Source organism: Chlorocebus sabaeus, chromosome 10 (genome assembly GCF_047675955.1).
Source record: "Chlorocebus sabaeus isolate Y175 chromosome 10, mChlSab1.0.hap1, whole genome shotgun sequence".
Classification (NCBI taxonomy): domain Eukaryota; kingdom Metazoa; phylum Chordata; class Mammalia; order Primates; family Cercopithecidae; genus Chlorocebus; species Chlorocebus sabaeus.
The window spans coordinates 30,394,631-30,408,359 of record NC_132913.1 but is presented as its reverse complement, the minus strand read 5'-3'; the positions used below and the strand labels follow the sequence as shown (position 1 = coordinate 30,408,359).

Here is a 13,729-nt window from a genome sequence, read left to right as displayed (position 1 = left end):
GTTGGATTCCTGTGTTTCCTGCTTATCTCTCCACATCTAAAGCTGCCAGAAGTATGCATGATACAGCTCATCATGGTCAGGAGAAGTCAGATCACTGCATTTCACCTTCCCCCATCCCTGCCCCAGAATGTGTACACTCTGCACATCTGCCATGCTGACTGGTCTCCAGATTTTTTATCAAGCTGGTTTCCCACCCTGAACCTACTGCCCACTTGCTAATCCCCTTTGCTAATGCCAGACTTCAAACCTAAAGCTCAGTGCCAGCTGGCCATAGGATACAGATACAGCAGGCTCTTTGTGGACAGCACCACAGCTGCTTATCTCCCCAGCATTTGTCGGCACATGGATTCCCCTCTGTCACTCTTGCTCTCAGGGTAGATGCACTTCAAAATTGCTTTCAAAATTAGGACTGAGTTGGGATATTCACTCAATCTACATATATGGAATCCTGAGTTGGTTTCCCCAAAGGAAAGTGAAACGAAAGAAAGAAAGAAGAAAGAAAGAAAGAAAGAAAGAAAGAAAGAAAGAAAGAAAGAAAGAAAGAAAGAAAGAAAGAAAGAAAGAAAGAAAGAGAGAGAGAGAGAGAGAGAGAGAAAGAAAGAAAGAGAGAAAGAAGACGAAAGACTTCTTAACTGGGTTAGCAACCTACACTCTGGACTTCCTAGTTTCCTTTTATATGTTTCCTTCTCAGATTCATTTTTCTAGGACCCTAGTAGATCTGTCTTGTGGATCATCTACCTTATAGCCTTACCACTCCATGAAAAAAATTAGATTTAAAATAAAAGTGCACCAACAGAATTCTACTTTCTTTTCTCTCCTCGTGTCCGCCGTTTTTCTTTGCTTCATTTTCATTTCAGGCCTAAGAGTCAACGACCTACCTGTTTTTGAATTGTTTTACGTGATAAATGTTGATACTTCATAATTAAAGGGTATTTTTGGTGAGGGCACATCTTGAGCTGCTTGAAGGAAAATTTCCATATCAACCAAAAATTGGTAAACAAACAAGAAAAGAGTTATCTCTTCTTCCCTTTGCCCACACAGCTATGCTATACTCCCCCACACAGCTGTATTGAGAAAATGAAACTAATAGCAAGAAATTGCTTTTGATGAGTTTCATAATTTTATCATAATACTTAGAATCGAAATAAACCAAAATTATCCTAGCATGATTTTTACATCATAGTGAAGGAAAAAAAAAAAGTCACTCTTTGATTCAAGACCTGCTAAAGCAATTCCTAATGCTACTCTTACCACCACATTTAACCTTTGTAAAGTGATTTGCTATTTGCCTCCTGCAGGGTAAACATTTTTAAATACATCATTTCATTTTTTTTCTTTGGGAGGAATCTCACCATTTTACAGATGAGCCAACTCAGACTCAGAAAGATTAAGTAACTTGCCCAAAATAATATATAGTATCTAGCAAGTGGTAGGGCTCAGAGTTGAATTTTATTTTTTCTGACTTCCCAGCTTGTGCTTTTAATACCTATTCTATCTCTGTAAGAAAGAAAACAGTTCTGGACTAGAATTTGAGAAAAAGTATGTTTTAATGGTTATACCTGAAATGTGTTCTAACCCTTCCATGTCCTCCCACAATTCAATTTCTCCATGCTTCATTGCCTTTTTCTATGAAGTCTACTAAAAGCTCCCACTTTCTCATTGACTTTCTAGAATTATCAAGTAAAATAACGTATGCAAAATGACTTTTAAAACTGTAAATAGAATACAAATAGATGATAGACATTCTTACTTGTATTACTCGAACCTAACTATCACCATAAAGCCTTAAAATACATTCATAAGAAGCAAAATAAAGAGGCAAGAGAAATAGCAATATAAAAGCATGAGACTCTTTTGCCATAATCTAGATAAGACTCAATAGATGACCAATTAGTGACTATGACAATATGTGCAAATGGAAAGAAAGGAATAAATGCTGTTTGAATATGGCAATTGATTGGATGTATGGAATAAGTGGCATGGAATACATGATATATATCATGTCACTTAATAATAAATATGACTTCAGGAGTAGAGATGTAATCAAAATTGGAAGGAAGGTGAGAATAACCCTTGGGAGAGGCTATGGAGTTAATGTGGGACATAATCAGTTTAACCTGCTGATGGGACATCACAGAGGCAGTATCAAGTGACAATTAGAAATAAGGGAAAATTTTGACCGAGACACCAAGGCTAAAGATAGAAATTTAAGGACCATATTTTAGGGATGAAATTGAAATCATAAGAATGTCAAAAGAGAGGCCCAAAACAAGATGGTTTACAGCCGTGGCATCCATTAGAAATATAATATGAGCCACACATGTAGTTTAAAAATTTCCTGTAGCCACATTGGAAAAGTTAAATGAGATAGATGAAATTAATTTTAATAATTTTATTTAGCCCAATACTTCAAAATGTCATCAATTGGATATGTAATCAATTGAGCATGATTAAATTCCAAAAAATTAAATATTTTACATTTTCTTTATTTGTACGATATCTTCAAAATCTGGTGTTTATTTTACACTTAATTCATACTAGCCCTTCTTCAAGTGCTCAATAGTCCCCTGTGGCTAGTTGCTACCATATTGGATAGGTGGATCTAAGAAGGAATTTTTGAGAATTAAGGGTCAGGAGGAGACATAGAATCCAGAGAAGATCAGAAAAAGAGAAATAGGAAAGACACTTGCAGTACGGCAAAAACCAAGGCAAAAGAACGTTTTCTTCCTCACCTGTTTTACAGCGCCTCTGCATAGCCAATATATGCAGAGAAGAAACAACAGGTTTCCTACAGATGGCATTGTTCTAGACATCAAACAAAGTAGGATTCTTTTAGAGCCTTTTAGACTGTAGGGCCTCATGAATAAAGTTCAGCAATGCTTAACTGCTAACACTTAACAGGATTCAAAATCACAGCATGGCATACTGAAAATAACATGGACTTTGCATTACGCAGATCTATCTACAAATCATGACCCAGCCTACCAAATAGCTTTGTAAATTTGTGTATTTAATCTCTTAACCTTAGCTTCCTTATCTTTAAAATGGGGATACAAACCCCTTTACATGATTTTTGTGGTTACCAAACACAATTAGGTATGTAAAATTCTTGTCCCATAGTCTACACAGAATAAGTCATAGCTATGATGATAATTATTAAGAATCTCACTCTAATAATTTATATTGATGAATTTCTCAAGCAACTGTAAACATCTTGAGAATAAGGTAATATTGGCTTGTTTTGGTAACACTATAGTACTTACCACAGTGCTTGAGACACCACTGAGGTAATCGCCATATATTTTTTCCTTTAATGTTCTACTTTAGGAGAACCATCAAAGTATGAATAGGTGGTATTATACAGAAGCTCAGATTACTTGATTTCCCCAGTGCATTTAGCAGAGAGCTGAATTTGGGTTCCATTGCTCAGTTTTTAGTCTTTAAAATTCTAACATGAAATTAACTAAAGCAGAAAGATAAATGAACAGAAACAGAAGTTTCCCTTGACTCAGCACCCAATTTCCTGAGCATTCTACCTTCCATAGCTCTTTTAAAAAGATGTCCTGTTTTGACTCTTTTAGGAAATGGATTTAAAGTGAACATAAAATTAGTCAATTTTAATACCACAGTTTAGTAAAATTGCTTAAAATTTAAATACTTAGAGGTAGTTGCTGTTTCTCATCAGTTTATGGCAATATGTTTTCAGCTGGTAGGTTATTTGTTTCATTTTTCAGAAGCATATAATGGATACAGAATTCTAACCCAACCTTTCATCACTGCCAACTTACTAAAACTATACCATATATAGAGTACATATAGTGTCATTTATTTGAAATATATTTCTAGCTTCTCTTCTCCCAAATTACCCTATTTTTTAGACCAGGAAAAGTCACACATCTCCAGATGGTCTTCCTTGATTCTATAGCCCAAAGTCAATCTTTAGGGCATGCATCCTTTGACTAAACAAATATTTATTGATGTTATCATATGCCTACCCTTTGTTCTAGGTTCTAGGTATTTAGCAGTAAAAAGACAGGCAAGGTCAATACTCTCATGGACCATTCTAAGGTGAAAATAGCTACTAAACGCGAAAAATAAATAATAAATACCATATCCAAACTAATATAAAGGAAAACAAAAGCAGAGTAATGAGATAAAGAGGGCCTTGGAGGAGATTGAATTTAATTTGAAGTATAATAGAAAATAATTTGGAATATTATAGTAGAAGAGTTTGCATGGTCGAAGTCTTAAAAAGGCCACTCTGTCTATCCTTGGACAATGACTATTGTGGGGAAGACAGAAGCAGGGAGGGGAGTCAGGAGAATTCTGCAGTAACAGCAATGGAAGTAGAAAGAAGTGATTGAATTCAGGATATTCTGATGTACCTATACCTCTTGCTTAATGTCTAATTCATTCCCATGAAATACAAAGCTATTCAATAAGAGCCTAAGATTTCCAATAATCACTTCTAAGTATAAAAATATATCAAAAGAACCACAAAAAAGGGTTCAAGTACATCACAGCAACAATTTGAAAGAAAACAAATTGAAAATAAAATGTAATATAAAAGAAGTTTTTATTTATTACATTTCCTTTTTCCATATCTTTTTCTTCACTAATATTTTTAAGGATTGCGAGACTTATGGTTTTTGTGCCCTCAAAGTATACTTAATAATATATTACAGCACAGGAGTCACCTGGGGGGCCCAAAAATAAAGCCTGACTAAAAGGTTGTAAACATTGCCACCTCTTCATCCTTCTTGAATTAATTCATACATATACAAACCAACATTGTTTCATATGCTTCTTGATATTCTAACTTGAAACCAGAGAGTAAATTGGTGTGTGTGCTTTTGTCTAAAGTTTGATGTTCATCCAAGTGTCACGTTGTGCTGTATTCACTTAGCAAGATTTTTTGAGAAAAGTCATTCTATCAGCAACCAAAAATATCAAAAATAAAAGAACTATTAGCCTGAAAAAAAAAAAAGGTATAACACCTTAAGGACCATTATGGAGAAAAGTCATGTGAACAGTATAATGAAAACTAAATTTATATTTTACAGGCTCTATTTATTACTGATAAATTAGATGAAACTTTGGGTAGGAAGTAGTAGGGAAAGAGTAGAATCAGGGGGTAATTCTTAGATTCTTGTCCTGAAAAGAGAGATGAATATAGTGTCATTAACTAAGGTTAATGACACTATATTCATTAACGAAGTAAGAAGTAAAGAAGTAAGAAAGTTGGGGAAAAGTAAGAAAGAATTAAGTAAAAAAGTAAAGAAGTAAGTTGGGTTGGGGACAGGTGGGCAGTAATTAGGAGATTTGCTTTGAGTACTGTATACTCATTTTGATGTCTCTATGAGACATTCAAGTGAAGATGATGAATGGGCAATTGTATTTACAGTTTTATTGCTAAGAGAAAAGGTTTGGTCTTGAAATCTAATTAGTATATCAATAACATTTAAGGTCATGAAACTAAACAAAATCACAAAGGAATAAACCTAGAAGACAAGTAGAAATCCAAAGACTGATCTCAGGACATTCCAACATTTAGAGAGCTGGATGATGAGGTAGTGTTAGCAAAGGACACAGAAAGAGCATTCAGGTAGTTTGGAGGAAAACTGGAAGAAAAACATTTCTCAGAAGTCAAATGAAAAGAGGGTTTCAAGAGGGAAGGAGTGTTCGATAGCATCAAATGCAGCTCAGACAGTGAATAATATAAAGATACATAAATGGCTATTAGATTTGGCAAAATGGAGACGTTTGGGATTCTGTCAATGGTATATTCTATAATATTTCTATGACACTGGACTTATATGTATAATTGATATTTAGATCCTTATCTTTGTCTACCTCATACCTACTGAACTGTTTTCATTGGCTAAGTAGCATATCTAATTATTTGTGTCTCCAGCAATTCTTAGGACAACATAGTATACTTAGAGTTCAAAATTATTTATGGAGTTGAATTGAATTGGACTAATAACCAGCGAAAGAGAAAAAATAAATTGCAAAATCCACAATTGTATTGTGTGTTACTAACAGGGACAAGTTTTAAAATAAGATATTCCGTCCAGTTTTTGACACGTAGAAAATACTTTCATCAGATGAACTTTCCTACCATTTAAGCAAAGATAGAAACTATGAAGCATGTATTCCCTCAAATTCCTCTCCTCACTGGATCTTATTTATATTCAATTAATCTACATTCACGCTCATTAAAGTGCTCTCTCTTCTGTTTAAGGTTAATTTATCTACTTGAGCTAGCAATTATACCCATCTGTCTTAGTCTCCTCTGAGACCTTGTTGGGTTTCTTTATTTTCATTCCTTTTCTCCTCCTTCACTTGAACGTTCATACTTTATCACCCTTTTAAGCTACTGTCTATTACAAGCTTTAGAAAAGGAATACAGCATTTAGGCTGGGCGCAGGGGCTCACGCCTGTAATCCCAGCACTTTGGGAGGCCGAGGTGGGCGGATCACGAGGTCAGGAGATCAAGACCATCCTGGCTAACACGGTGACACGCCGTCTATACTCAAAATACCCAAAAAAAAAAAAAAAAAAAAAAGCCAGGCGTGGTGGCGGGCACCTGTAGTCTCAGCTACTCGGGAGGCTGAGGCAGGAGAATGGCGTGAACCCAGGAGGAGGAGCTTGCAGTGGGCGGAGATCTCACCACTGCACTATAGCCTGGGCGACAGAGCGAGACTCGGTCTCAAAAAAAGAAAAGAAAAGGAATACAGCAATTTATATATGCTATCTCTAGTTCTTTGCTTCCTTTGACATCTCACTCCAAGGCTTGAGTATCACTAAAGTCACTAATGTTTTTGTCTTTAGTTATACAGCTGAGAAAGAATAAATTTTCTTATAAGGAAAGCAAATCGACCTTTAATCTTTTAAAAACAAAATCAATTTTAACCATAATAGCAGAAATACCAATAACACTGTGTTGAGATATAGTTGTTAGAGATTGGCAAAACCTGAAAAACTCAGCAACGCAATCCCGTGAAAAAGCAAGGGAGCTTCTGTACGCATTCTCATTAAGTGCTGGTAGAAGTTCAAAAAGTTACCAATAACATGAAGGACAGTTTGGCAACAACTATCAAAATTATTTTATCCTTTGTCTCATAAATGTTATTTTTGGAAATTTGTTATAGATAGATAGATAGATAGATAGATAGATAGATAGATAGATAGATTTTCAAATAGAAACAATTATGCAGACATTCATTGAATTAGAAAAACTTGAAAACATCCATCACTCTTCTTACAGGAGGCTGGTTAAATTAAGTATGCTATTTCCATACAGTGGAATATTATATAGCTGTAAAAAAGAGAATTAGTTTCTTAGTTTTATTATAAAATATCTCTAATCTATATTTCTAAAAGAAAAAAAGCAAAGTGGAGAGGTGCATGCAGTTATGCTATATACATACACACATAGATGTGCATGTGTATATATATGGTTTTTGCGTAAACTGTGAAGTATCAAATATATAAAACATATGAAAAGTGGTTATGTTGGATTAAGATGGGGATAAATGGGATAGATAGAAATAAAAATATAAGAAATAATTTATCTAAAAACATAGTATTTAGGTTTTTTGTTGATTTTGAACCATCTCGCTATATCATCTATTCTCGGATTAAAAGCAAACAAAACAAAAGGCCTTCATCAAATGAAAGAAATAGATTGTTATAACCATAACCTGAATAAGAACCTCAGGCACCTGAACAGATAAGTCAGTGCCCGTCCTTACAGAAATATCTCCACTGACCTCAAACTCTTCTGCAAAGAGAATGTCACTTCACAGTGAGATAAATGGAAGAAACAAATAAATCCTGACCCTAGATAGACAACCCATCAAGATGTAAAAGTGTGGACATCCAATTATGTATTTCCCCTGCTCAAGAACCTTGTCGTTACTTATATCCAGGTCCACTCTATTTATGATCTCACACCATCTTTCTGGCCTTACCTCCTATTACTATACTTCCGTCTAACAAAACTGGAGAATTCACACTGCCTTGGAATTCTCTGACACTCAATGTTTTTGTGCCTTGACACATTTCCTTCCTGTCCTTTGCAATGTTTCTCATCTTCCCAGTGCTAGATTTCCCTGAAAACTACACAAAAATTTCCTCCAAAACTGTCCAGAACTCCCTGAAAGTATGTGATCAGATGATACAACACCTACAAAATTCTCTAGTTTATGGCCCGGCAAATAACAGGAATGCAAAAATGCTGGATGAATTTCTGAACCCTAATAGAGCGTTCTCCATATCTTCTTATGGTACTTGAAAAATTTTATTTGCATCATAATTATTAAAATAATAGTCACTCTAGATTACAAGCTTTTAGAAGGCAAATGTTGTGAGGAGTTGTCAAACATACAGTAGCTGTTGAAAAATATTTTTAAATTTAGTTTAATTAAAACTCATGTTTCAGTGAGATCCGTCTTTAAATTAAAACTGTATTTTTATACAATTATGGAATTTGAAGAAGTTGGGAAATAATGATTATTTAAAATGGGACTCTGTAGTAGAGTTCTGAGGCTTTTGTCCTTTCTTCTGGGGAAAGCATTTTAATTTCCACATCAGGAGACTGCTCTTTTCAGCAGAGTCCAAATGCTGCACCCCAGTGTGGGAGTGGGCCTGTGAGCTAGGCATGGTCATGCAGGCTGTCTGCACCCAAGTTCAGTAATTGCTCAGCTATGGTCATGTGATCCAATTTAGTCCTATCAGATCTAAATGTGACACTTTGATGTGGTGATTGGGGAAAGGCATTCTTTCCCCACAGTTTGTTGAAAGGATCAGTAGTAGCTTGACAATTTTGTGAGAGCTTCCACTAGAGACTGCTTACAGCACAGTGAAAAGAAGAGCTGAGGAATGAAAAAAAATGAGACCTACTCCTGATAATCCTGTGTGAGCTCCTGGATCCAGCCATTCCTGACTTTGTTGTCCTTGGACTTTTCACGCATAAAAGAATATCTATTTTGCCTAGGCTAATTTGAACTCATTTTCTATCATTTGCAAACAAAGAAGTTTTGCCCACTCTACGTTGAAATTTAGAATACTTACAAGGGCATTTTAAAGTCTAATTATGTAGCATTTATTGTACAGTGTAAAAAATATGCTTTTGGTATCCAAAGAATTAAATGTAGAGTGTTCAATAACTTTTAAAAATACATCCATTAAAAACTAATTATGTTAAATAATTTCTAAGTGTATGGGAATATCAAAATTGCCTGAAAATGTAGTGCAATTATTTTTTTTACCTGATGCAAGAAAGGTGTTTCTTTATTCAGGAATATCTTAAAGAAATGGATACATCACTAGGATAGATCCTTCATATGAGACACTTTCAGAAATTCTGTGTTTAAACATCACAGGCAGGACCAATTGTTAACAAAACACTCTCCCTCTAAAGTCTTCCCACAACCATTTACCATGGCATCAGTATCCTCACTTGAGATCCAACATTTAGCTAATCCTTTGGGCCCTGTCTGCTGAAAGAACATATTGAAATTCCACTGGGAGGAGAAAGGGAGGCCTGGCTAGGAAGTCAAAGCTCTGTAGCCTTCTCCTATAAGTGTGGATTATTTTTATTAGATTCCTAAGTGCTGGAAAATGGGATGAGTACATTTTAAAAGTTCAAGTGATTGCAAGGAGCCATTGAATGGAAGGGTCTATCTTTCTAGGTACCAAGGTTATGAGACTCTAAATTAGGAGCAGAGCAGGCTGTTCCAGAAGAAAGTATTAAAAAGGAGCAACAGGAGGAATATCAAGGAAAGATTTTCTCCTTTCTGAATCTTGCTGAATGCTGGCTCCAAGTGGAAAAGGACGACATTCTCTGAGCAAATCAGCTTTAATATGACTTTCCAAATAAAATCTTGTGTATTATTTTCATTTCATCAAAACTTGTTTCTGATTCATCCACTTAAAACACATAAAGTAATAGAATTCTATAGTAATTTATTTGCAATTAACTGTCTTAAAATTTGGTCTGTACATTACTTCATTTTACAAACAATTCTGAAGGTATTTTTATTTACCTATCATCTTTACTCATTGATATTTCTAAATTCATATCAAGTTCACTTCAATTCATTCTTAATTTTATACATATTCCATAAAATATGTGTATTTTAATTTAACAGTTTCATCAAGTTCACTTCAATTCATTCTTAATTTTACACATATTCCATAAAATATGTGTATTTTAATTTAACAGTTTCTGCAAGAAACTACTCATTTTTACAGTGAATTTGTTTCTCAAAAGCATTAAACAGTTTAAAAAATTTTCATGGACTTTTCTCCAATGCCAGATGTTTATCTGCATATTCATTCTTGCTAACATGTAAGTATTGCATGTGTTTATTCATTTGATATCTTTTATAATAAAATGAAATAAAGTAATAACATATCAACCAAAATTATCTGAATTATACAGCTTCTATAGATGCAGAGGTTCAGAACCACAATATTGAAGACAGATTTAAATAATGCTTTCCATTGTGAGGAAATGCAACAAATTGAAAATCTAATCAGAATATCAAAGCAAATACATATTACCAAGGTCTTCTTACAGTCTAACAATAAAAAGTGTATTGAACACCAAGTTCTAATCTCTATTTTTCTGTGATCATTTTAATAGTCAACAAGTAGATAGCTTCAGTATTGACAATTGAAGAGGTCTTGAAATGGAGTGTACTAGTATGCCTAATAATTTCCTACTAAATTGACCATGTCAAAAAACATTTATGTGTGTTTTTCAATAGAAGACAATAAAAGAAAAGAAAATTGTTGCCACTTATCAACCCTGTAACCATTTTTTAATAACAAAAAAAAATAGGTGTTGTGGGGGCCATCACTTATCCCATCCAACGCCACAATAAAAATAATATTAGGGAAGAATGGATCATATCTTGGGTTTTTATTAAAATTCTTTCAAAAATCTACAGTCAGATTTATTTTAGGTATTTGTCTCTGAGATTAGCAATATTTTGATGTTTTCTGCACACATGTTACAGCACACAAAGACATTCTGTAAAAGCAAGAAGTCAATATAAAAGAAAATTACGTGTCAGTTTATGACTAACAAATCCTTTTCATTTGTAAGGTTTATTATTTTGGAATATTTCAAAGAAGGAAAATTATATAATTACATGAATAACAAAAGAATACCTCTAATTTGCCTCTCTTCTCAGAGTAACCTTCAATGAAATCAGCTGTGACTTCTTTTCTAAATATAAAATTTTGCTTATGAATTAGAAACTTACCCTCATTTCACCCTATATCTTAAATGAAATTTAGAAAAAAAATTTTCCAGTGTCATGATAGACAGTATTCCTTTACATTTTAATATCTCTTTGCTTTTTAATTAGCTACATATTAACCTTTTAAGGGTTTTTAATGCTAACATTGATACAATGCTTTACAGTGAGTATCTTTCACACTGAAATTCAAGCTGTTTCTGTTATAAAATGCCCCTTTCTCTTTCCTTATTTGGATGCTGAACAATACGTATTTTTATAAAACAGTTGGTTAAAGGTGCAAAGTCTCACATTATTTCTAGTAGTCATTTTTAAATGCACTTCAAACTAAAACTGTATACCTTATTCTGTCTTTAACATTTTAGTACAAAATCTTAGCAAATCATCTTATTGTTATAATATTTTAGTAAGAGACGTTGGAATTTGACAGCTGCAAATATGTAAAGAATATTCTTTTCTACGCCAAAGGAAACCAGTCCATGTTTTAAGCACAGGTAAAAGCATCATATTTTGTAGAAATGTTTGTACGTTCACACCAAAACGTAGGAAACTCTGCCAAACATGTTCAAGTTTAAATTTCAAGTACAACATAAAGTTAAAACTTACCTTTTCTCGGCAATGACCTGTTATTGAAACTGCCATCAACTCCTAACTGCTAATGACTCTTTCAACAAAAACGGAAAACAGTAAAGTCACATGTCGTAAGAGTAGGCCTGTGTTGGATGCTGCTTAATTTCAGTACTGGGGGAAGAAAAAGGCGGGGGGTGGGGTGAGCACAAAACTTTTAAATAAAACCACTTCCTGGGTAGAGACAGTTAACCACACACATCACATCATTACTCAATTTGAAGAAATTGCCTTGTATAGTCAACAATATTGTTATTTTTCAACGTGATTATCAATTGTCAAACATGACACATGTATAGAGATTTTATCAATTTTAACTTAAGGCAGGAAAATGTGTGATAAAAAATTCATCAGTGGGAGGAGCAGACTGCTAAGCACTGAAGAAACTTCCCCTTTCTCTGCCTTCTAGCAAGGGCTTAAAAATGAAGTGTCTACTCTGCTGGCTACACTTGAGATGTTCCCATGCTATCAGGACACTCTGCATGATGACTTTGGAAGCAAGGAAGCCACTTCCAATTCACAGAGCCGGTGCTTCTGCCTCATTCATGAAAGGACCCACCAAAACCTGATCCAGTTAACAGGTTCATGGGGACTCGGGAGGGTTGCATTAGAACTTCAGAAAACACAGCCCCGAGCCACGCAGCCATCTGAGCATCTGGGGAAAAGGAAGGTGTTCATCATGCTGGTCGAACACACCCTGTGGCATTTGCTCTGACTGTGGCTCTCATACTGATAGGTCCACTCTGACAGTTTCCTAAGCAGTTCTGAAATCTGCTGAAGAGCTTTTGCTCTAGCTGAATGATTCTTTGTGTGGTCTGACTTAAAAAGAAAAAATATATATATTATAATAAATATCCAAACGGTATCATTTTGGCATGCTGCTGTGTGCCCTCCTGTGTCAAACGTCAGCCAACACAAGACATATTTTTAAGGGGTCTCAGAAATAACTCTAGGTTGTGCATCTTTATTGAGCCATGGAGTTCAAGAATAAGCTCCTGGATTTTTCAGGCTTGGCTGGTTTTGTGAGATTTGCAGTATAATCACAAAAGGAAGAGAAGAAAAGCTTTCCTTCCAAATATATGAGAGAGTTAAATCACAATCTCTTGTCATACAAACCAATTAGAAATCTGTGTAATAGAGCTCAGTGGTAGAATGTTTGGCATACTAAGTCCGTCTTTAAAAATAGATTTGGTAGATATGGCCCAAGTTAGGGATGGCATGTCCCTACCAGTTAATTGAATTTCTCTGGGATCTTTTTCTAAAAATCACATTTCAGATTGACCCTAGAATTCACTGTCAGTTGTCATTTCAGGAAGGACCTTTTTAAGTGTTTAGAGTCCTGAAGATTTGTACTGAATGCTTCTCCTTAACACCAAAGAGAAAATGGAAAGTTCATAATATTAAAAGTGAGGAAAGCAGAATTCAGGGCTTAATTCTGACACTGCTATTTACTTAACCTTGGCCAAGTTACTTAAGTTCTCTGAAATTTAGTTCATTTATCCACGTAATGAAACATCTGCATGCAAAAATGCATCTTGGGGAATACAATAACTAAATAGATGTACATATTTTGTATATCATAAGGAACTGTAGATATATAAATTAGCATGAGCTGGGAAATGTTGATACCTCCTAAGAAGCATCAGAAAACTTCAGTGCATTCTGCTTGATTTAAGCCTTTGTAAATCTGAGTTAGACTCAGAAGTCTAGGACAAGGAAAACAAATTAGGCCTTTCCTTGTTTTTGTTTGTTTGTTTTTACGGAGTCTCGCTCTGTTGCCAGGCTAGAGTGCAAAGGCACGATCTCGGCTCACTGCAACCTCTGCCTCC

General features: G+C 34.7%; 1 protein-coding gene across 1 annotated transcript in view; it reads right to left on the bottom strand.

Annotated features, from left to right (window-relative positions):
* ARHGAP15 (Rho GTPase activating protein 15) overlaps window positions 1-12,011 on the bottom strand; it is a 631,557-nt gene extending 619,546 nt beyond the window's left edge. Inside the window, exon 1 of the mRNA XM_007964884.3 lies at window positions 11,880-12,011. The gene's annotated coding sequence lies outside the window, so the exon portion shown is untranslated. The remainder of the gene's footprint in view (window positions 1-11,879) is intronic.
* Between the last annotated feature and the right edge of the window lie 1,718 nt (window positions 12,012-13,729).